At 46.0% G+C, this 24,027-nt stretch overlaps 1 long non-coding RNA gene, 2 other non-coding genes and 1 pseudogene across 3 annotated transcripts in view; 1 reads left to right on the forward strand and 3 right to left on the reverse strand.

Annotated features, from left to right (window-relative positions):
* Positions 1 to 1,538: 1,538 nt before the first annotated feature.
* On the reverse strand, positions 1,539 to 1,611 carry trnav-aac (transfer RNA valine (anticodon AAC)). Its single transcript has one exon. It is a non-coding gene; the product is annotated as a tRNA-Val (tRNA).
* Positions 1,612 to 8,356: 6,745 nt separating this feature from the next.
* trnav-cac (transfer RNA valine (anticodon CAC)) lies at positions 8,357 to 8,429 on the reverse strand. The gene has a single exon. It is a non-coding gene; the product is annotated as a tRNA-Val (tRNA).
* A 3,794-nt stretch (positions 8,430 to 12,223) lies between these two features.
* Positions 12,224 to 24,027, forward strand: part of LOC147228485 (uncharacterized) — a 121,702-nt gene continuing 109,898 nt past the window's right edge. The window contains exon 1 of the long non-coding RNA XR_015106917.1: positions 12,224 to 12,640. This is a non-coding gene — a long non-coding RNA (uncharacterized LOC147228485). The remainder of the gene's footprint in view (positions 12,641 to 24,027) is intronic.
* Positions 18,262 to 22,620, reverse strand: LOC147228486 (uncharacterized; annotated as a pseudogene).

A 24,027-nucleotide genomic window follows, 5' to 3' on the forward strand; every position in this document is an offset into this window, starting at 1 on the left:
CTGTGCGGTCCAGTTTTACACACTCGGTTTTTAATTCCTCCTCCTGCATTGCTTGTCATGAAAGTATTTTGTGAATAAATGTGATGTTTTGGTATTTAAACACTGACTTTGAGTCTTTGAACTTCTGCTGATAATGATGATTTGGAAAGACTTGCGCGAGAGCAAGCAGAGCTGGCAAGTAAACACAAATGGACAGACATGAAAAAACCTCAGCCTGCAGACCAGCTGATTGTCAAAACCTGGAACGCGCTTCCCGTCACGTACAAAACACCGCAGCGTGTGAGTCTTGCCGTATTGACCGTGTTTGGATCTACATATGCATGCGAGCGGTCGTTCTCACACCTAAAACACATCAAAACCAACTTGCGGTCACGCTTAACAGACGGAAGCCTAAACGTCTGCATGAAGCTGAACCTCACCACCATCAACCAGACTGCAAAGACATTAGCAAAACCCTGCACCACCAGAAGTCGCTTTAATAGTAAGAACTACTTTTCTTATTAATAAATACCTTTTCATTTATTTTGAACAACATGTTTTAACAGAGTCTTATTATAAAACATACATTGTTGGTCTTCTTCCATTTAGATCAGAAGTTTCTGACCTGAAGTTTTCGGACGTGTGGGTAAATAAGCAGAGCTGGCAAGTAAACACAAATGGACAGAAAAAAACTTCAGCCTGCAGACCAGCTGCTTGTTATAATATTGACAATGGACGGTCGTTCTCGCACCTAGAAAACATGAAGACGAACCTGCGGTCACGTTTAGTAGCGTTATAATTAAGAAGCACTTTTCTTGTTAAGTTACTTTGTTATAGCAAAGTATGTTGTTCAAAATAAATTCAGTCTTATTGTACTCTAAAATTGTTGGTCTTTCTCTTCCATTTAGCTGTTTTCGGTAGAAAAATATACATACGGCTCTCTTAGGATCAGATTTTAAAATATGTGGTTTTTTTGGCTCTCAGTCAAAAAGGTTCCCGACCCTGTCCGAGATGATTGGACAACAACAGCTAGTGTCATCAGCTCCGCCCTACCCTTCACCGAGTGTCCAGGATGTGCAGCCTCAAGTCCGACAACACGACCACAAGGTCGATCGAAGAACCGTGGCCTCAGGTGTCTTGGTTCCAAGTGCACATATGGACACCTTTCTGCCTGACCATGGTGTTAGTTGTGGAAGATCCTTGATGAGCACAGAAGTCAGGATGAGCTTGGAGCTGTAATTCCACTGGTGTCCAGGAGAGGGGGAGGAAACACCCCAGAGCTGGAGATGAAGCAAAGGATTGGCTGAAACGCCTGGTTCTCCTTCCTGCTGCAAACTCGACTCACCTGCTCCTGGAATGTGGAGATGAGCAGCTGCTCGATTGGCTGAATGTGGTCACATGATCGCACACCTGTGCCCAGTGGACTGGGAAGCCTGAGAGGAAAAGTCTTAATATCTTCAGGTGAGTGCTCCTCTTCTTCTGACTTGTGGAGGAAACTCAGTCAGATGATCCAAAGTGGTACCAAAAAAATGCCAACTTCTCCTGGTTACAGTTTAAAATGTTTCCGCCCGGTTTCAAACCGGGGACCTTTCGCGTGTTAGGCGAACGTGATAACCACTACACTACAGAAACCTGCAGAGGTCTTGTCCACATGTGATTTTTTTTATTCAGAAGCAAATGGAGAATCAGGGTCAGCTGGACTTGTCAGACAGCAGAGTGGACAGAATCTCTGCCTGTTACATGAAAGAGCAGAGTCACAAGGGCTGCAGTGAGCCCTTTTTGTCCAGAAAAGACAGGAACTTAGGGTAACTTATAAGAGCAGAGGTAGGAGAATGTTGTGTCCGTTTTTGCGGCCTCCACCACGGGACCGGACTTTGTTGTCCCGCTGTGTTCAGATGTGATCCAAGAAAAACATCAGCGCTGTCAGGAACTGTTTGAGCGATGAGTGGTTTGTTAGAGTTTTCTCTCTATATTCATAGCGATGTTATTTCCACTACTCACATGAAGACAGACAGACGTGTGAGCACAAATGGCCTTTGTCCTCAAACAGGAACCTGCACCCATGATTGTATATTCAAGTAAGCATGAAGGTGTTGCAGCTCAGTGGTAGAGCGCAAGCATGAGGTCCCGGGTTCAATCCTCAGCACCTCCACTGTATGTCGCGTCGGATGAAAGCGTCTGCCAAATGACTGCAAAGCAAATGGCAACCTACCCCCTGATAAGGAACTTACCCCCCTGAATGGAAACAGGAATCACCCTCTCCCTGTATATGATCTTGTCAACACCACCGACACACATTCACACGATAAAAGGCCGAGCAAGGAGGAACTCGGTGGGATTCTCTGGATCTTGCCTCCAAAGAGCGCTGAGTCTCCCCCTCTGCAGAGCTCAAAAGAATAGTCACTTGTCTGTGTTATTTCTTGCGATAACCTCGGTCTCCTCTTTACAGGCTTCAACTTAGACCGGCACGAATTAGGATCTCTCTCTAACAAAACTTGCCGCCGTGACCCGGATCCCAACACATCCAACAAGTGGCCGGTGGAGGAGGACACGCCGAAGCCCGTCGACGGCCAGATCTAGTGATCTGAGACAAAGACCCGGAGAGTGAATTCTCTACCTGGCCGGTGGTTAGAACTTCCTCCTCACACCTGCCATCGCTGGATTGACGGGATCTGAACGGACCGAGGAGGCCGAGGAGGAAACCCCAAATTATCAGACTGAGTATGGTTTATACTTTTTTCCGCTAAAGAAAGTAGGTACGGTTTATACTTTTGTCCATTAAAAGAAAGTAGATATGGTTTATGCTTTTGTCCGCTTAAAGAAAGTATAGTAGAGTGCACTGGGGTGTGTGTGTGTGTGTGTTGTTACTTCAGAGAGATTTTTATACTGATCAGAGTCAGTCTCTGAAGTAAGTTTGATTTTTATTTTTTATTTTCGTTTTTTTGTTTTTTTTTTGGTTGTGGTTAAAATTGAGAAAGTTGGTTTGCAGTGACGGCTGTGTCCGCAGAACACCAGGTTCTGTAGAAGCTTGACAGTCGATGATCTCTGTGAACATTGTGACTGATCGTTAACCACAACAACCTGTAGTGTAAAATGGGAAACTCTTCCAGTAGTAAAAATGAACAAGACCTGGAAGGGGATGTGAAATACATGCACAGATTGGATCCAGATAATGTACAATATGTAAGAAAATGGAAAAAAAAATACAAATTGGGATGAAAAATTAAGATTGGCATCATTAAAAATAATACGAGACAAACTTATAGATGAACATGAAAAATGCAAAAACGAGAAAAACAGCAACAAAAAACTTGACGAAGTAAGAAAAGTTGAAAACTGGATAGAACAAGCCACTATACGAACACAAAGTATACAAAAAAATAAAAAAATAAAAAGAACAAATTTAAGATCAGAGCAAAGAAACTATGTTCGTAGAAAAAGAACATAATGAAACAGTCGTCAAAGCTGTGCTGCAGCAACTCCCACCACAGGAGATGCCACAAGGTGCAGTTGGAGGACTTCCATCCTAGACGGACAGATGACACATGCTGGCATTGTGGTAAAACAGGCCACTGGTCACGACAGTGTGGGCAAAACAGACAAGGAGGTCATGACAGGAGAGACAGGTGAAGTGAGGAGCTGCACCCTTACCAAGTGAACGCACCTACACCTCATTCAAATGAGGATGAAGAAGAAGAAGAAGAACTACTAGAAGCTATTCTGCTCCCACAAAAATTAGCAGTAATAAAATCAATCAGGAACAGACGGTGTTACAAAAGCAAATACCTTCGCTGACAAAATAGCAAAGAAAGCAGCAAAACAAACACCTTCCACACCATCATTAATTGACAGTGACGTACTAAAGGATGCTCAGGAGAATGCATCAGCTGCTGAAAGACCATCCTGGCTCAAGAGAGGAGCAACAGACCTCAGTGGAATTTTGGTGATAAATGAAAAACCCATCCTACCGAAATCATTATCTAAAACAGCAGCTCTTATTTTGACTCATGGGCCTTGCCATGTGTCAACAGGAGGGATGAAGGTACTCATGTCACAACACTTCTATACCATTAACCTAAATTACTATTTAGGACATTTTTGTGCACAATGTATAACATGCATTAAACATAATGCTCAAGCAAACTTAAGGCCAAAGAAAGGAGGGTTTCCAGATCCACAATATCCTTTTGAAATAATACATGGTCGACCATTCAAGTTACTGATTACACATCCAGACCTAGAGACGGCCCTCACAGAAGACTCCATAGTGGAATACATGGTAGAAAAAATGGAAAAACACAAAGATAACGAGATGTAACAGACACAAATGATCTGCCCGAATCTCAAACTGCTCCACAGGTGAAGGTCCGAGTTGGTGATTGGATCTTTGTGAAAGTCATAAAGAGAAGCTATTGGAGTTCAGCACGCCGGGAAGGATCGTTCCAAGTTCTTCTAACCACACCGACCGCAGTGAAAATTGCGGAAGGATCCACTTGGACTCATCAATCCCACTGTAAGGTACTCCCTGTGGATCCCACCAACACTGGCTGGTGGGGAAGGCTGACTACAAAGGGGAGCAAGAAGGACAGTCTTACTCGTCTCAAGGCATCGGCTGTGTCAGTGAAGAAACCACCGGATCCCGAGCCGTCTAGCTTGGAGGGATCCAGGATGAGCCGACAAAACAAGAGAACCCGACCCAGCAGGAGAAGGCAGAGACAAACGATGACAAGTCTGAGGAGAAAGAAGGACCATCTCAAAATGGTGAAGAACCAGCCGGAGGGTAAAGAGGACAGTGATACTTTAACACCATTTCCACAGTTTGACCCTCTTGGATGGATTGTAAACGGAACTTGGTCACTAATAATTTTAAAATGCCTTACACCTGTAATTGTGATTCTTATCCTGTTTTGTTTGTTCACTATGTGCATTATTCCGTGTTCGAGAAGCATGATTGCTAAAATGGCTTCCGTAGCCTTTGTCCAGATGGCGATGATAGCAGTGCAGACCCGTCGGATGAAAGCGTCTGCCAAATGACTGCAAAGCAAATGGCAACCTACCCCCTGATAAGGAACTTACCCCCCTGAATGTAAACAGGAATCACCCTCTCCCTGTATATGATCTTGTCAACACCACCAACACACATTCACACGATAAAAGGCCGAGCAAGGAGGAACTCGGTGGGATTCTCTGGATCTTGCCTCCAAAGAGCGCTGAGTCTCCCCCTCTGCAGAGCTCAAAAGAATAGTCACTTGTCTGTGTTATTTCTTGTGATAACCTCGGTCTCCTCTTTACAGGCTTCAACTTAGACCGGCACGAATTAGGATCTCTCTCTAACATGGTTTATTAGAGGTCGAGAAATACTCTTACGTGAATTCCCGGGCCGAAATGAACGTCACCCCGAGGGGATCGTTCACCCTCTCTAGACGTCCGCTGAGGTGCGTCCAGTCGGATGTGCAGATGAGGAGATTTCAGCCCCGACCTCAGGGAGTGGCCGTGATTTATACCACTATCTGGATGGTCGAGGTTTCTTCCTCATATGGAGTTGTTTTTCACAGCCTTTGGAAGAGGTCATCTAGGTACCAGGCCGTGTCATGAACTGGGCCTCCAGGCCTTCTGGGATTCGTCATTGCTAGTGCATTGGGGGTGTTAGTGGAAAAATACAAAGTTGGGTGCACTTTTGCCATCACGTGATGGGTTCCTGCGCGTGAATCTCGCGCAAATTTTAACAGTTGGTAGACTACATCTTGTGTAGACGAGGTGACCTGAAAGGGATCAGTGACTCCAACATAGTTGTTGGTGAGAGCGTAAGCAGGCAGCATAGGATGGTGGTTTGTAGGATGACTCTGGTGACAAGGAAGATGAAGAGGACAAAGTGGTGGAAGCTGAAAAGGGAGGAGTGTTGCATGGTTTTCAGGGAGGAGATGAGAAAGGCTCCAGGTGGTCAGGGTGAGCTTCTAGATGATTGGACAACAACAGCTAGTGTTATCAGCTCCGCCCTACCCTTCACCGAGTGTCCAGGATATGCAGCCTCAAGTCCGACAACACGATCACAAGGTCGATCGAAGAACCGTGGCCTCAGGTGTCTTGGTTCCAAGTGCAAATATGGACACCTTCATTCCTGACCATGGTGTTAGTTGTGGACAATCGGTGACCAGCACAGAAGTCAGGATGAGCTTGGAGCTGTAATTCCACTGCACATACTGTCCACAGCATAGTGGACAGTATCTCCGCCTGTTACGTGGAGGAGCGGAGTTTGCTTCCCCGACGGAGAGGAAACTCATCATCTCCAGCTCATATATTTCTCCACGTAAACAACGCGAAATACATCCTGATGAACTAATGGAGCCATTTGGTTTGACTTTGACATGAGCATCAGAAGCAGAGAGAGAAGAGGAAAGGCAAGATTCTGGGACTGAGAGGAGGGACTTTGAATATCTGGACTATGACAGGAAAAGGTAGAGAGTTGGTGGACATGATGCAGAGAAGGAAGGTGGATATACTGTGTGTCCAGGAGACCAGGTGGAAAGGTAGTAAGGCTAGAAGCTTGGGAGCAGCTTTAAGTTGTACTATTATGGTACTGACAAGAAGAGAAATGGAGTAGGAGTTATCTTGAAGGAGGAGTCTGTTAGGAACGTCCTCGAGGTGAAAAGAAGGTCAGATAGACTTATGAGTCTGAAACTGGACATTGAAGGTGTGCTGCTCAGTGTTGTTAGTGGCTATGAACCACAGGTGGGATGTGAATCTGAAGAGAAGGAGAAGTTCATGAAAGAGTTGGATGAAGTGATGCAGAATATTCCCAGAAATGAGGGAGTGGTCATTGGTGCAGACTTCAATGGACATGTTGGTGAAGGCAATAGAGGGGATGAAGAAGTGATGGGCAGATTTGGTATCCAGGATAGGAATGCAGAGGGACAGATGGTGGTAGATTTTACAAAATGGGTGGAAATGGCGGTGGTGAACACTTTTATCCAGAAAAAAGTGTTTTTTCTGATCAACCTCTTTTTAATTCACCAGACAGAACAGTCTGTCTTCTAATACGTCCGCAGGCTGTTCCCGAAATCCAGGGTGTTTAAGCATATTGGTTTTATTGCAATAGTGATAACGTTGGAATTTGTTTTTTTTTTTTTTTTTTTCAGAGCACATCGGAAACACCTCACACTTTATGGGAAGAATTCTATTTCCGATTTATATTTTTCTCGCCATATTTTGTGACGGGCAAAGACATACGGAGCACCTTGGAACCAAACAAGTGTCATTGCAAAGCCTCGCCAGGAGATGAAGCCAGAAGATTGGCTGAAACGCCTGGTTCTCCTTCCTGCTGCAAACTCGACTCACCTGCTCCTGGAATGTGGAGACGAGCAGCTGCTCGCCGATTGGCCGGATGTAGTCACATGATCGCACACCTGTGCCCAGTGGACTGGGAAGTCCAGACTGGGAGACTGGGAAATTGAACTGTTTTTGGGTGCATTTCTAAAAACGACAGTCAAAACCAATCTCCCCACCTGAAGGCAGAGGCAGGCTACCCCCTCTTCCACCGGGTTGAACCCCTGTCTCCCTTCCTGTTCACGCTCTACACCTCAGACTTCAGGTTCTCCTCGCAGTCCTGCCACCTGCAGAAATTCTCAGATGACTCTGCCATCGTGGGCTGCATCAACGGAGGCCAGGAGGAGGAGTACAGGAGCGTGGTGGACAGGTTTGTGGAGTGGTGTGGACTGAACCACCTGCAGCTCAACGTGTCTAAGACAAAGGAGCTGGTGGTGGATTACAGGAAACAGAGGACCCATCCGACCCCTGTCACCATCAGGGGTACAGAGGTGGACATTGTGGACAGTTATAAGTACCCGGGTGTCCACTTGGACAATAAACTGGACTGGACTGACAAGAGTCAGGTTCTGCAGCCGAGGATCAGATCCCTGAGGTCCCCTGCTCCGGTTACCATCCGGTTCAAACCGAACCCAGCCTCCTTGGCCCTTCCTGATGTCCAGGCAAAGGAAAGTTGGGTCCAGTGATTTTGTTCTTCATGGGGGTCTGCATACAAAGCTGGATACTTGTTGGTCATTCAGGATGAGCTTGGAGCTGTAATTCCACTGGTGTCCAGCAGAGGGTGAGAAAACACCCCAGAGCTGGAGATGAAGCCAGAAGATTGGCTGAAACGCCTGGTTCTCCTTCCTGCTGCAAACTCGACTCACCTGCTCCTGGAATGTGGAGACGAGCAGCTGCTTGGTGATTGGCCAGACGTGGTCACATGATTGCACACCTGTGCCCAGCGGACTGGGAAGCCTGAGAGGAAAAGTCTTAATATCCACAGGTGAGTGCTCCTCTTCTTCTGACTTGTGGAGGAAACAGGGTCGGATGATCCAAAGTGGTACCAAAAAAATGTTTCCGCCCGGTTTCGAACCGAGGACCTTTCGCGTGTGAGGCGAACGTGATAACCACTACACTACGGAAACCTGCCGGATGCCTCTCATGATTTCTCAATTTACAACTAAAAGGAGAATCCTGGTCAGCTGGATCTTCTCAGATCATCTTCATGCACGTCTTCTACCCACGTTCGTATCGTGGACAGTATCTCCACCTGTCTGCGAAACACTCCTCAACGGGGAGGAAACACTCTTTGTTTACTTCTTTAATGACCAAACAACGTCGATTCCATCTTATTAATATCAGACACATATATTCCGACGTTCATCTAAAACACTTCAAACACTGTCGATAACATTTGCATCCAGTATAATGTTGTTTTTCCCGCCGTCATGAAGCTAAAGCCGACTCCATCCTTGCCGTGGTCTCGTTGCGGACGCTCACAACCCTTGTTGCATCCTTGTTAAAACTTATCGCCGCTGTCGTCCTCGTTATTTTATGTAACAAACCGAAGATTCATTTATTCAGTAACGACGCCCTCCAGCCGCATACCTGCTACCTTCATTCAGCATGTCCACAAGTTTCTCTTTTTCTGGGATCGTTTCTCATTAATTCATATCCAGATGCACTGCGGACAGCAAAGTAGGAATTTCACCGTGCAGGAAAACCCGTTTCTACACTACGACAATCAATGCCTTGAATCTCTTGAATCTTTTCTCCCAACATGCCAAAGGTTACAGGCCGGTCTTTAAATTCCTAATTCTGCAATATTTGTCATGGAGATGAAGAGGGAAGCATTTCCCAGATATATTGATAAGTTGCATCCAAGGATTTGGTCTTTTTAGCTTTGCAAGATTCATTTCAGGAGGCAGATTGGCTCAGGTGTGTCGAATCCACGACCGAATGAAGATGGATATTTTAAGGTTTTAGTGAATTCATTAAACCGCTAATATTCATAGAGACTGAAGAAGTGGATGCACGTTTTATTTACAGGTTGCAGGCAGTTGGAAGGGACAAGGGTCAGTGAGGAACAAACCGTTAAAAGTTATCTTTTGAGATTTTTACAGTCTGTCAATGTGTCTCAATGTTAGTTTACTGGACAGTATCTTCACCTGTCATGCGGAAAAAAACGCCGTTCGATTCCCCGACGGGGAGGAAACACTCTTTTTTTTGATTTATTACCTTTTGTGTATTTCATTTTAACTCTTGTAACAGAAGGTTTCATGCTAACGCACTAAGCTAAGGGACACAACAGGGTTGCTAGAAAGCTGCAAGCTAAAGAGTGAAGCTCGACTGTGGTAGAAATAAAGCCATATATCTGGAGCACCTCGGAGCCAATCAGCTGTCATAGCAAAGTCTCGCCACTAGATGGCGCCAGATGATTGGCTAGACTCACCTACGCCTGGAATGAGGAGATGAGCAGCTGCTCGCTGATTGGCTGGATCTGGTCACCTGATTGCACATCTATATGTCCATCTCCTGAGTCCAGTGGACAGTAAACATCTAGTAAACATCTTAATATCCACAGGTGAGTGATTTCCTGCACTGTTTATTTACATTTTAGTTAGTTTAGTTTAGTTAGTGTCTGTGAGATCTCTATTTGTATGAACACTGTTCAAAACTGTGCGATCCAGTTTTACACACTAGGTTTTTAATTCCTCCTCCTGCATTGCTTGTCATGAAAGTATTGTCCGTTTTTGTGGCTCCTGCCACGGGACCGGACTTTGTTGTCCCGGTGTGTTCAGATTATCATTCAGGGAAAAACATCACAACGGCCAGGAACTAATCAAGCAAGAATGGTTTATTCAAAGTCAGGAAAATACACTTAGGAGATATCCCGGGCCAGAATGAATGTCACCCCGCGAGGATCGTTCGGCTCCTCCAGACACCCGCTGAGACGCGTCCGGTCGAATGTGTAGATGAAGAAGTTCTGGCCCCGATCCAAAGGATCAGGCTCATTTTATACCTTTTGGCCAAAAGGGTCGGAGGAAGTCCTGACAATGGCTTCCCCGACCCCCCCGGTTTTATGCTCTCTAGGAGTGCGGCCATCTGGGCTGCGGGGCCTCGTAAAACTGCGCTTCGATCAGAGCTGTTGGTCGGAGGAAGTTTATCAAAACTTCCTCCGACCCCTGGTTTACGCTCTCTTGGACTGTGATCACCTGGGTTGTGCAAAACCGTGCTTTGATCGAAGTCGCGGTTCGGAAGAAGTCCTGATAATGACTTCCTCCGACCCCTGGCTCTAGTCGATTATCCCCGGGGTGTCATTGGAACAGCAGGGAAGCGCATTCCTTCACCTTACATGATGGGGTCTCGCAGTTACATTTTACAGTCTTTGAAATTGATAGTGAAATAATGATGTGAGGTTGGAGATTCTATCATTTGACGTAGGGGATTTTGCAAGTCCCTCTCTTGACGTGAGCGTCCTCACGTCACACAAGGACTACAATCAAAATAAGTAAATACAATGAATGTGTGTAAACACAATGTATTATAACAGAATATTCTAACAGAAGGGACAAGGGTCAGTGAGGAACAAACCGTTAAAAGTTATCTTTTGAGATTTTTACAGTCTGTCAATGTGTCTCTATGTTAGTTTACTGGACAGTATCTTCACCTGTCATGCGGAAAAAAAACAATGTTCAATTCCCCGACGGGGAGGAAAGACTCTTTTTTTTTTTTTTTTTTTTTTTTTTTTTTATTTTTTTTATTTATTACCTTTTGTGTATTTCATTTTAACTCTTGTAACAGAAGGTTTCATGCTAACGCACTAAGCTAAGGGACACAACAGGGTTGCTAGAAAGCTGCAAGCTAAAGAGTAAAGCGAGACTGGTAGAAATAAAGCCATATATCTGGAGCACCTCGGAGCCAATCAGCTGTCGTAGCAAAGTCTCGCCACTAGATGGCGCCAGATGATTGGCTAGACTCACCTGCGTCAGGAATCAGGAGATGAGCAGCTGCTCGCTGATTGGCTGGATCTGGTCACCTGATCGCACATCTATATGTCCATCTCCTGAGTCCAGTGGACAGTAAACATCTAGTAAACATCTTAATATCCACAGGTGAGTGATTTCCTGCACTGTTTATTTACATTTTAGTTAGTTTAGTTTAGTTAGTGTCTGTGAGATCTCTATTTGTATGAACACTGTTCAAAACTGTGCGGTCCAGTTTTACACACTCGGTTTTTAATTCCTCCTTCTGCATTGCTTGTCATGAAAGTATTTTGTGAATAAATGTGATGTTTTGGTATTTAAACACTGACTTTGAGTCTTTGCACTTCTGCTGATAATGATGATTTGGAAAGACTTGCGCTGAGAGCAAGCAGAGCTGGCAAGTAAACACAAATGGACAGACATGAAAAAACTTCAACCTGCAGACCAGCTGATTGTCAAAACCTGGAACGCGCTTCCCGTCACGTACAAAACACCGCAGCGTGTGAGTCTTGCCGTATTGACCGTGTTTGGATCTACATATGCATGCGAGCGGTCGTTCTCACACCTAAAACACATCAAAACCAACTTGCGGTCACGCTTAAAAGACGGAAGCCTAAACGTCTGCATGAAGCTGAACCTCACCACCATCAACCAGACTGCAAAGACATTAGCAAAACCCTGCACCACCAGAAGTCGCTTTAATAGTAAGAACTACTTTTCTTATTAATAAATACCTTTTCATTTATTTTGAACAACATGTTTTAACAGAGTCTTATTTTAAAACATACATTGTTGGTCTTCTTCCATTTAGCTGTTTTCGGTATTAAAATATACATATGACTCTCTTAGGATCAGATTTTAAAATATGTGTTTTTTTTGGCTCTCTCAGTCAAAAAGGTTCCCGACCCTGTCCGAGATGATTGGACAACAACAGCTAGTGTCATCAGCTCCGCCCTACCCTTCACCGAGTGTCCAGGATGTGCAGCCTCAAGTCCGACAACACGACCACAAGGTCGATCGAAGAACCGTGGCCTCAGGTGTCTTGGTTCCAAGTGCACATATGGACACCTTTCTGCCTGACCATGGTGTTAGTTGTGGACAATCAGTGACCAGCACAGAAGTCAGGATGAACTCTGAGCTGTAATTCCACTGGTGTCCAGCAGAGGGGGAGAAAACACCCCAGAGCTGGAGATGAAGCCAGAAGATTGGCTGAAACGCCTTGTTCTCCTTCCTGCTGCAAACTCGACTCACCTGCTCCTGGAATGTGGAGACGAGCAGCTGCTTGCTGATTGGCTGGATGTGGTCACATGATCGCACACCTGTGCCCAGTGGACTGGGAAGCCTGAGAGGAAAAGTCCTAATATCTACAGGTGAGTGCTCCTCTTCTTCTGACTTGTGGAGGAAACAGGGTCGGATGATCCAAAGTGGTACCAAAAAATGCCAACTTCTCCGGGCCACAGCTTAAAATGTTTCCGCCCGGTTTTTAACCGAGGACCTTTCTTATGTAAGGCGAACGTGATAACCACTACACTACGGAAACCTGCAGGTGCCTTGTCCACATCTGATTTCTTAATTCAGAAGGGAATGGAGAATCAGGGTCAGCTGGACTTGTCAGACAGCAGAGTGGACAGTATCTCTGGTTGTCACGTGGAAGAACGGAGTTCACAAGGGCTGTAGTGACCCCTTTTTTTCCAGAAAAGACAGGAACTTAGGGTAACTTATAAGAGCAGAGGTAGGAGCACTTAGGTAGACTACATCTTGTACAGACGAGGTGACCTGAAAGAGATCAGTGACTGCAGAGTAGTTGTAGGTGAGAGTGTAAGCAGGCAGCATAGGATGGTGGTTTGTAGGATGACTCTGGTGACAAGGAAGATGAAGAGGACAAAGGCAGAGCAGAGGACAAAGTGGTGGAAGCTGAAAAGGGAGGAGTTGAGAAAGGCTCTGGGTGGTCAGGGTGAGCTTCTAGATGATTGGACAACAACAGCTAGTGTTATCACATATGGACACCTTTCTGTAACAATGCGGACTCTGTACCGGTCTGTTGTGGTGAAGAGGGAGCTGAGCCAAAAGGCGAAGCTCTCAATTTACTGGTCAATCTACATTCCCACCCTCACCTATGGTCACGAGCTGTGGGTGGTGACCTAAAGAACGAGATGAAAGAAGCGGACGAAGGGACTTTCCTCCGCAGGGTGGCCAGACTCTCCCTTAGAGACGGGGTGAGAAGTTGGGTCATCTGGGAGGAGCTCGAAGTAGAGGAGAGGAGTCAGATGCGGGGACTCCTGGACACCTCGCAGGGGAGGTTTTCCAGGCATGTCCATCTTGGGGAAGAGCCAGGACACACTGGAGAGACCATGTCTCCAGGCTGGCCTGGGAACGTCTTGGGGTCCCCAAAAGGAGCTGGACCATATGGCGGGGGAGAGGGAGGTCTTGGCCTCACTGCTCCGGCTGCTGCCCCTGCCACCCGATTCCGGCTAAACGAGGGAAGATGGATGGATGTTAATAATAATTTATTGATGGGCTGAAGAAGGAAATAAGTGACACATTAGTCACTTGTTCAGTGAGTTTGAAATGCTCTTTATTTTAAAATGGTGAGGGCAGGATAAGCGTAGATGATGGATGGGTTGTAGGAAGGAGCAACAAAGAAAGCAGTTGAATGGGTGGATTCCCGTTCTTCTTCTGGCCTGCCGGAGAGTCGGTGAGCAAGGCAGCGAATCCACGGCTGCTCCCCGGACGCTGCTCGGAGGACCCGCCTACTGCTCGCAGGTTTCATGCAGGGGATTAACAATGTCCTGCAAGAGCTTCATGGAAGTGTCCAAAGTAAAAGATCTTACAGTTTTAGACAAAGTCCCTGGTTGTGACAAACCCTCCATGGCCCGACAGACTTTGGCCTTTATCGCACAGCAGCGGCGCACTTACGACATGAGGGGGAAGGTCTGCGTTCTAAAAGCTGTCGGCGTTACCGTAGCAACCACCAATGAAAAGCAGGCTCTCGGCAACAGAGGGGGTCCTGGGAGAATCTCCAGGACTCACCCTGGATATTTGATAACACTGTACTCCACCTAATCCTCATCCCTTTTCTTCTCTTCATCCTCACCGCTCAGGCCGAGGCCTTTGGTTTGAAGGACGTTGGAGTAGACGGGTTCTTCATGGCTTTCCTTGAAGGTCACAGTGGAGTGTGCAAGGTCACCGTCCGGCCCTGCTGCCGTTGCTCCTGCTCCGGCCGAGGGGTTCTGGTACTGGTGTTCCTGAGGAGACGGAGGGGCTTCAGTCTGCTGGTCAAGGAGGTTTGAGGAAGATCTGGTTCCTCACCTCTGCTTCCCCGTCCGGTTCCACTCGAACATCTTTTTACTGGGAGGCAGGAAAGACCAGATCTTGAGTACTCATGTTAAACTCAAGGGAAAGTCTTTGGGTGTCAACCTTGAGGCACTTACCTGAGAAACAGGGTGACCAGGAGCAAAACCAGGACCCGAAAGAAAAGTGCAGCGATTGATCCCACCGCTTTCATTGAATCTGGGAAATGGAGAGACACCGAAAGGACATTTCGGATCACTGATAACTCTTCTGCCTCTTCTTGTTCTTTCTTAGAATGTACATCATCCCCAGCTCCTCCACCAGCACCATGTTAGTCATTGTCTGAAACGGACCTCTGAACTGCCCTCAGGGGGACGAATTGCTGACCAACGTAAAGCAGACATGAGAAGTATGTGGGCGGTGATGTTTGAAGACGTGCCTGTTTACCCACATGACCTGAGCAGCAACAAGCCCAGCTATAAGTTTACGAGGGACAGACTTTAATGGATGTAGTTTTGTCAAATAACCTCTTAGACTCACATTTCACATCGATGTGGACGGCCTCAGACGACTTCGACCCCAGCACATTTTCAACGGTGCAGTAATACTTCCCGGAGTCTGAGCTCCGAACTGGACTGAGGAGGAGTTGTCTTTCTGTGCCCACCGTGGTGTTTTCCCTTCCAATCTTGTACCAGAGGTACTTCACTGTCTCCCCCAGAGCGCTAAGGCAGGTCAGAGGCACTGAGCTGCCCTCCAGGATGTCAGCAGCACTGAACGACACCCGGGGGACATCCAGAGCATCTGGGGGTGAAGATGTGGAAACAAAAGACATGCAGTTACAAGTCAGCATGTTTAACTTTCCCCTGCAAGTGGACGGCAGGATGACGGCTTCAGGCTGGACTCTTCAGGTTGTTTGGTTTTCCAATAAGAATGAAGGAAAACTCACACAGCGGCGGAGATGGGTGCTGAAGATGTCCTTCCAAAGCACAGGAGACAAACTCTGTGGGACTCAAATGGACCTTCAGGTGATCCTTCTTCTGGGAGGGGATCTCACTTCCGTTCAGCATCCAGATGTAGGAAAAACGACCCACTGAGCTGCAGCTGCTGTGACACAACAGCTCCACTTCCACCATGTTCTTATAGCTGTTTGTCCTCCTGACCTGAACCTGCAGAGCTGGATACCAAAGAGAGAGCGGGGAATAATGTCATTGTAAAGAAGCAGCCGATGCTTTCTAAAGCGATGGGCTTCGGCCGGATGTTTGCCTCCACGCAGACGACAGTGTGGTATGTTGAAGATGGTGAAGAGAAGGAGAAGAGTTATGAGGGAGAGGATGTTCCTCTCAGAATACAGTTGAAATCTGAGTTCGACCTTTGCTGTGAACCAAAGTCTGGAAGCGGTGAAAGTTCTTCAGCACCTGTAACGGTCAGCGTTGTCGCAGGTAACTCGTTCTTCCATAGAAAGCCTGTCCCCTCAAGTCTGAAGTGATACTCTGCTGAATCGCTCTCGCTCAGGTTGCTGATTCTCAGTGTGGAGCGTCCGTTCCCTGAACCGTCCACCTCAACACGTCCCGTGTAGTTTTCCTTTCTCCTGATGTCTTCAGGCTGTGAGGGAGGCCTCCGATCCTTCCCTTCAGTGCGGAACCAGAACGTGGACGAAACTGTCCCTGGACTGGTGTAGCTGCAGGAGATGTCCACGGCCGAGCCCTTGGGGGCGCAGATGTCTCTGTGGGTGTAGGTCACCATGTTGCACACAGAACCCTTCACACCTGAGAGAGAACATTTCCAAGCAGAGTCACAAAGAGATCAGAATAATAGAAGAGAGATGCTAACAAAGAGGGGACTCACACACTGCAGGGGAGGGATGGCGCTCGTATCCTTGTATGGCACAAGACACACTGTTTGCAGAAGTTTCTTTGGAAAAATAATAATAACAACTTTCTTCTTCAATTTTCCCTCCATTTCTAAACCAGCTATATGCAACCCTCGTCATTCGACAGTCGTCGACACATGTCATGTAATTACTGTGTTTTTCGATCCTGAGGCCTGGAGGGACGAAAGACAGGAAAGATATTTCATTCAAATCTAACTACACACAAAAGGAATATTTTTTTCTTTTTTTGTTTGAAATTTGTGTGTGATGGAAACGTCTAGTCGGAGAAACGTTGCTGCTGGGGTCTTACTCTTGACTTCCAGAGTGACCCCGGGGGATCCGGTGTAATTATCCAGGTCAGTGATGATTCTGAATGTGTAGGTGGCAGCGTCGCTCTCTCTCAGGTTGGAGATTGTCAGAGTGCACCACTTGTATCCACACCGATTCTTCACCCGGCCTGCGTACTCAGGCTCTGTTGTCAGGTCCACTGGTTGGCCGTCTCTCTGCTCAGTGAACCACAGTGTCCTGTGCAACTTATTCGATCTTTTTTGCAATCTGTCTGAATATGACGGGTAGTTGAAGATGCATCTTATCTCTGCACTGAATCCTGTCAGTGTGCAGAGTCTCATGGATCTGTACTTCACCTCCCACTCAGTGTAGGAAGGAGACACTGCAACATCAAGGGGGGAAACAGGAAGGAAAAACTTTTAACAATTTAACAATGAATACCTTTGCATTTTTATCGCAGGAAGATCATTTTGATCCAGCGTGAGGCTGCGTGACGCTCGTCTGCCGCCTGACTGAGTCCCTTCGGTTCAAACGTGCCGACACGAGACGGGGAAATTGAGCTTTGGGTCGGACCGAGCCGAGATGGTTCGCTATGTTCAAGCCGAAAAACTCTCAAAGGTCTGTTAGAACTGGACCGAACGGAAGATCTTCAAGACGCGAGAAGTGTCTTCAGGAGCATGGGCGAGGAGCACGCTCGGTCAGAAATGACGGCGGCAGAACCTCAGGCTCCAACTGGGACGGGAACACCGAGTTATCTGAAGAGAGAGGACTCTCGGCGGTTCTCTGGCGACTTTCTACACTTTGGCGATCCTTGAAATCTCCTCAAAAAACAAACACCGAATGTAGAAATAACAGGACGGTATCCAGATACAAAGGTGCATCTCTGTCGCGATTTCCGTCAGTCGCCATGTGATGCTTCACGAAATAGAAATGAGAAGTTCGGTACCTTGGAGGGACAGGAGCAGGACCACGAGTCCACTCAGCGCTTCGGTCGGACTCATCGCCGCTCCGGCAGATGACCCAGAGACACCAGTCTCATATTAGCCTGGAAGAACCTGTGAGAAAGAAGTGTCTTCAGTGTGTGTTTGAGGGTGGGGTGGTGGCAACGCTGCATTTAATTCAACTTCCTTCCTCTTTCCAATGTAAACTCCTTTGAGGAGAATTGAACAAGATAAAAATGTGCGATCTCACACCGGCTGAGAAACAGTCTCAAGAAAACCCTCTGAAAAAGATGAGCGAGGCCTGTCATTTTCATCATCGGTACAATTCAACTATGAGAGACAGAATGCAGAGACAAATTTATTGTTACACATTAAAAAAGAGGATCACCAGTAAACATGATTCCACCTTTTTTTTTTTTTTAACCAAAAACCAACTGTCATAACAGTTTTTTTTACACCGTTATGGTTTATTATTGCTATTATATAAATTTGAAGTCATTATCTCTGAATGAATTATATAGAAAGGGAAGAAAAAAAACAGTCAACAATCTGGAACATTTTTGTCAACAGTTTATTCTTTTATATTTTTTAGGAAGTGAATTATAAAAAAAGCACTTCTCTCATAACACAAGAAAACAACAAAATGTTGCTTGACTTTGTGAACTATTTTCAACATCAACTCTATTTAGCACATGTAGGACAGAATGTGTGAAGGTGAGAATGTTTTTTGCAGATGTATTTCTCACATGTGCAGCACACAGCTTTTGTCTTGCAGTCTTTCTTCCAGGGGCAGAAGTGGCACCTTTTTCTTTTGACCGACCCGGCCGTAGCCTCGGGTGGATCGGGGCAGGTTTCGGCCGCCTGAACGGCTTCCACAATGGCCGCGGAGGCTTCTGTGCGGGGCAGGCGCTCCCTTCTCTCAATGCACGGGGTGACAAGAGCCTTCCCCAACTGCTCAAGGAACATCCTTCTCTTATTTCTCTTCCCTGACATCCAGGTCGGGTTGATCTCCTGCCATATCACAAAGGCGTGACCAGGGGCCAGCGTGCAGTCATCCTTCTGCAACCGTAGGTTCCGGTAACCTCGTCGAGGTCGTCCACGCCTCCTTTATTGCAGTTATAGTCCAGAATGATGGCTGGCTTCCCGTCCTCGCCGTCACTGATTTCAGCTGTCTTGTGCGGTGCGCTAAGCGGGACCACCTTCTTGTTCCTTTTTGGAGGATAAGAAACAAGAGCGGTGGCGGGCGTGAAGGCAAACCTCGATGAGAAGACCGCTCTCCCTCTTGTTGCGAGGAGTGCGGGGGGGAGTTCGGGCCGATTCTTCCGAACGGCGCCAACCGTGGTCGTCTTCCTTTTCTTTCCTTTTCAAAACTGCCCTTCCACTCTCTGCATCCCAGAGACTATTTGTTGCCTCGCCACGAGACCTATATACACCTGCTAATATCAAAAGCCCTTTGTAGCCACGCAGGTCAATCTCATCCGTATTTTTCCAGTTTTCTCCATATTTCCGAAAGCCCTCCAAATTTGTATTCTCCGGGATGATTTTTTCGATGGCTGGTGTGATGAACAGGAGAAAGGTGGATAAGATGTCCTGGACATGGGCGGCTGAATACCTTGTCGGCCCTGGAGTCATCCTGATGATGTTTGGTGCTGCTGTTCTTCCCTGGTTGATGAGGACCATGCAATGTTGCTGTTCTTTGGCAAAAATGTCTCTCTGTCAGCTTGAAGGATTTCTTCTTCATCTGAAGATGCATCATCATCCTCTGGGTTGTATTCCTCCCCATCTTCCTCTTCAAATACATCTTCATCCTCTTGTTCCTCCTGAGCTCCTGAAATGATCTCATCCAGGACGTGTTGGACGGTGAAACGTCTACTCATGGCTTCAGTAAGGAGCCAACTAGGGCTCCGTTGATTCAGGGTACCTTTATATCCTCTATAATGAATTAGTTTTCATCATGTCTGAGATTGTTTTGGTGTTGTCTGGGAGCTTGTGTGATGTGAGAGGTGAGCTGCAGATCAAGAGTGCAGTGCAGGTCAAATGCAAGTTCAATTCATCCATCAATCCAATAAGTTTCTTTGATGCGTGTGTGTGTGTGTCTATAGGTGTGTGTGTGTATATGTGTATTAGAGAGCGTTTGTGTGTGGCCTTTGAACTTTTTCTGGTGTTTAAATGCTTTTATAATTCACGGGTCAAAAATGACCCATAAGACAATCTTTGTACCCTAGTGGTGTACAGCCCACATGGAAACATAAACAAAAAAAAAGTATCACTTTTTCTAATGATGGGGTCCCTTTAGGAAAAGTCATCAAATTTCAAGTTGGAAAAAGATAGGTTAAGGTCCTCTTCTTTCAACAGAGAAAGCGGATTTTCGGCGTTTTGTTCCTCAATTGATCCCTGTCCTTTCCAGCTGGCTGTGTGTCAACGGCACTCAAAGATTCACATCTGCTTCAGTCTCTTAAAGGGTTTATTCATTAATGTAAGTAGGCCACTGTTGCCTGTCACACGGAAGGCTGGGAGAAGGCATCTCTTTTACCCAGAGATGTCCCAGAGTTGTCATTTTCCACACATTTTAACTCATGTATATTTGCTTCTTTGTACCAGAGAACAAAATATCCACACACTGACGCACAACCAGCTGCGGATGTGACGTCAGGACCTCATCAGAAATACATCATATCTCGATCACTAACAAAAATAAAATACAGGAACAAAATTTAATGTGTTTATCCAATCTTTAATCAAACAAACAAGGCTCTTAGGCGAGATGTTCATGTCTGAGGCTAAATTGATTGAAGTGAATTCACGGTGAAGTGACACGCTAATGAGCTAAGCTCGTGGACACAGATGCTACACTTGAACGCCCTAACCTAGCTGATAATAGCGGGCTAAACAGAAGGCTGCATGCTAACGAACTACATCCTAACAAAGGTAGGGGACACAACAGGGTTGACGGGAACCTGCATGCTAAAGAGTAAAGCTAGCAGGCACAACAGTATTAAAAATAAAGCCATATACCAGCCACCTAAGCGAGCGGATACTGCGGGCTTCAATAGGAAGAGTCATGCTAACAATTGTGTGTGTGTGACTCAGTTTCTTCTTTGCTGTGTGACCGCTGTTGGTACGAACACACATCCATTTGAATGAAGCTGCTTCTTCCTGTCTTGCTGTTCCCTACTTACTTTCTGTAGTCTAGCGGCCATCATATTTGTCCAACTTTACATGCCAGGCTTTGAATTCCTACTATTGCACTGCCTGACTTGTTCATACCAGAGATATGATATTAAGTTGTGAGAGGATGGTCAGCCTTTGTGAGCAGAACTGTGGTTTCATGCCTAGAAAGAGTTCTACAAATGCAGTATTTAATTTCAAAATGTTGGTCGAGAAGGTCAGAGGAAGCTGCACTGTGCCTTTGTGGACCTAGAAAAAGCATCTGACCGGGTGCCGAGAGAGGAACTATGGTACTGTATGAGGAAGTCCAGAGTGACAGAAGTATTTTAAAGTATTTTAGACTGGTGCAGGACATGTATGCTTGCTGTGAGACAGCGGTAAGGTGTGTTGTAGGGGTAACAGAGAAGATCGAGGTGGAGGTGGGGCGACATCAGAAATCCGCTCTGAGCCCCTTCCTGTTTGCAGTGATGGACAGGCGTAGAGATGAGGTTACACAGGAATGATGCTTGCAGATGACATGGTGATCTGTAGAGACAGCAGGGAACCGGTGGAGGACAATCGACAGGGGGAGGTATGCTCTGGAAAGGACAGGAATGAAGGTTAGCTGTTGCAAGACAGAATACATTTTACACTACTGGCACCTGAAAAAGGTATGGCAGATATCATAGAAGGTACTTTGAATGAATAGACTTCTAGGAGGCAACACAAAAACCCTTCTCGGGTATGTATTATGAGCGCGCTGGAGAAAACACGGTAAGGTACTCCAGACCGGGATTTAAACGCTACATGTTTCCGCCCGGTTTCAAACCGAGGACCTTTCGCGTGTGAGGCGAACGTGATAACCACTACACTACGGAAACTTGTATACACCACACAAAAGAAAAATAAAAATGATAATAAAGCAATGTGGATATGCCGATTGCCTTACACAATAGCAGTTAAAGTAACACACACCACTTTGAAACGCAATGGAAACATGGATTTTTCTTTTGGGGGCTTTAAAAGGCAAAGTTTCAATTAGATCACCCACCATTCATGAAACCATCAATATATGAAGAGAGACTGAAGTCGTAAATCCACTTTTTCCATTGCTGTCAAACATTATATTTACAGATATCTCACACACAGTTGGATCTTCTCACTTATTTACAACTTTCAATCACAACTCTTCGTTAGTATAGTGGACAGTATCTCCGCCTGTCACGCGGAAGGCCGGAGTTCAATTCCCCGACGCGGAGGAAACGCTCTTTATTTCAAGAATGTCTCTTCTTTATTCACGAATTTTAACTCAAGTATTTTGTATCAGAGAACAAACATCCAACAAAAGCAGATACAGCGGCACTGCGGCACAAAGGTGGACGCCACACACTCTCGGACTCCTGGCTGCGGATGTGACGTCGAGGGTTCACCGGAAATACGTCACATCTCGCTCACGAACAAAATAAAATACATTTTAAAATGTTAATGTGTTTATCAAAAAATAACCAAACATGTGTGAGGCTAAATGACAATAGTGAGTTGACGGTGGAACCACAAACGACAATAATGACAGTTTACGGATTTAATGATGTTTCTTCTTTACAATCTATTTTTCTTGTTCTTGCCTGTTCCGACGGGCAAAGCCGTTGTCTGCCGTCTGGAGCACCTCGGAGCCAATCAGGTGTCATCTCAAAGTCTCGCCACTAGATGGCGCCAGGCGATTGGCTGGACTCACCCGCATCTGGAACGAGGAGACGAGCAGCTGCTCGCTGATTGGCTGGGCCGGGTCACACGATCGCACACCTGTGTCCATCTTGTCATTAGTCCAGTGAACAGTATCTACACTTTCGCAGAAAACCGGGGTTCGATTCATAAACGGGGAGGAAATATCTTAATATACACAGGTGAGGGATTTACTGCCATTTTTATTTACATTTAAGTTTGTTTAATTGTGTGTGTGACCCCTGTTTCCTGTGTGAACTCTACTTGTACGAACACACATCCAGTTGAATGAAGCTGCTTCTTCCTTTTCTTGCTGTTTTTCTCTGAGGAGTTCATAGGTCGATGATGAACGTTGACTCGAGATAAGACGAATTCTCCTCTCAGTTTGTGGGGACACTTTACTATCACTTGTGTGATGGACTGGTAACCAGTTAGTTATTTAGTTAGTTGTCAGTAAGGAACGGGAGAGGCGGGAGGAGGTTCTAACCACTGACAGGAAATGTACCCCCCAAAAAAAACAAAAACAAAAGGAAAATAAAATAACACAGGTTGATATTTTGTCCGTTTTTGTGGCTCCTGCCACGGGACCGGACTTTGTTGTCCCGGTGTGTTCAGATTATCATTCAGGGAAAAACGTCACAACGGCCAGGAACCAATCAAGCAAGAATGGTTTATTCAAAGTCAGGAAAATACACTTAGGAGATATCCCGGGCCAGAATGAATGTCACCCCACGAGGATCGTTCGGCTCCTCCAGACACCCGCTGAGACGCGTCCGGTCGAATGTGTAGATGAAGAAGTTCTGGCCCCGATCCAAAGGATCAGGCTCATTTTATACCTTTTGGCCAAAAGGGTCGGAGGAAGTCCTGATAATGGCTTCCTCCGACCCCTGGCTCTAGTCGATTATCCCCGGGGTGTCATTGGAACAGCAGGGTAGCGCATTCCTTCACCTTACATGATGGGGTCTCGCAGTTACATTTTACAGTCTTTGCAATTGATAATGAAATAATGATGTGAGGTTGGAGATTCTATCATTTGACGTAGGGGATTTTGCAAGTCCCTCTCTTGACGTGAGCGTCCTCACGTCACACAAGGACTACAATCAAAATAAGTAAATACAATGAATGTATGTAAACACAATGTATTATAACGGAATATTCTAACAGAAGGGACAAGGGTCAGTGAGGAACAAACCGTTAAAAGTTATCTTTTGAGATTTTTACAGTCTGTCAATGTGTCTCTATGTTAGTTTACTGGACAGTATCTTCACCTGTCATGCGGAAAAAAACGGCGTTCGATTCCCCGACGGGGAGGAAACACTCTTTTTTTTTGATTTATTACCTTTTGTGTATTTCATTTTAACTCTTGTAACAGAAGGTTTCATGCTAACGCACTAAGCTAAGGGACACAACAGGGTTGCTAGAAAGCTGCAAGCTAAAGAGTGAAGCTCGACTGTGGTAGAAATAAAGCCATATATCTGGAGCACCTCGGAGCCAATCA

Source organism: Fistularia commersonii, chromosome 12 (genome assembly GCF_037954325.1).
Source record: "Fistularia commersonii isolate RoL2024-O1a breed Wild chromosome 12, RoL_Fcom_v1.0, whole genome shotgun sequence".
Taxonomy (NCBI): Eukaryota; Metazoa; Chordata; class Actinopteri; order Syngnathiformes; family Fistulariidae; genus Fistularia; species Fistularia commersonii.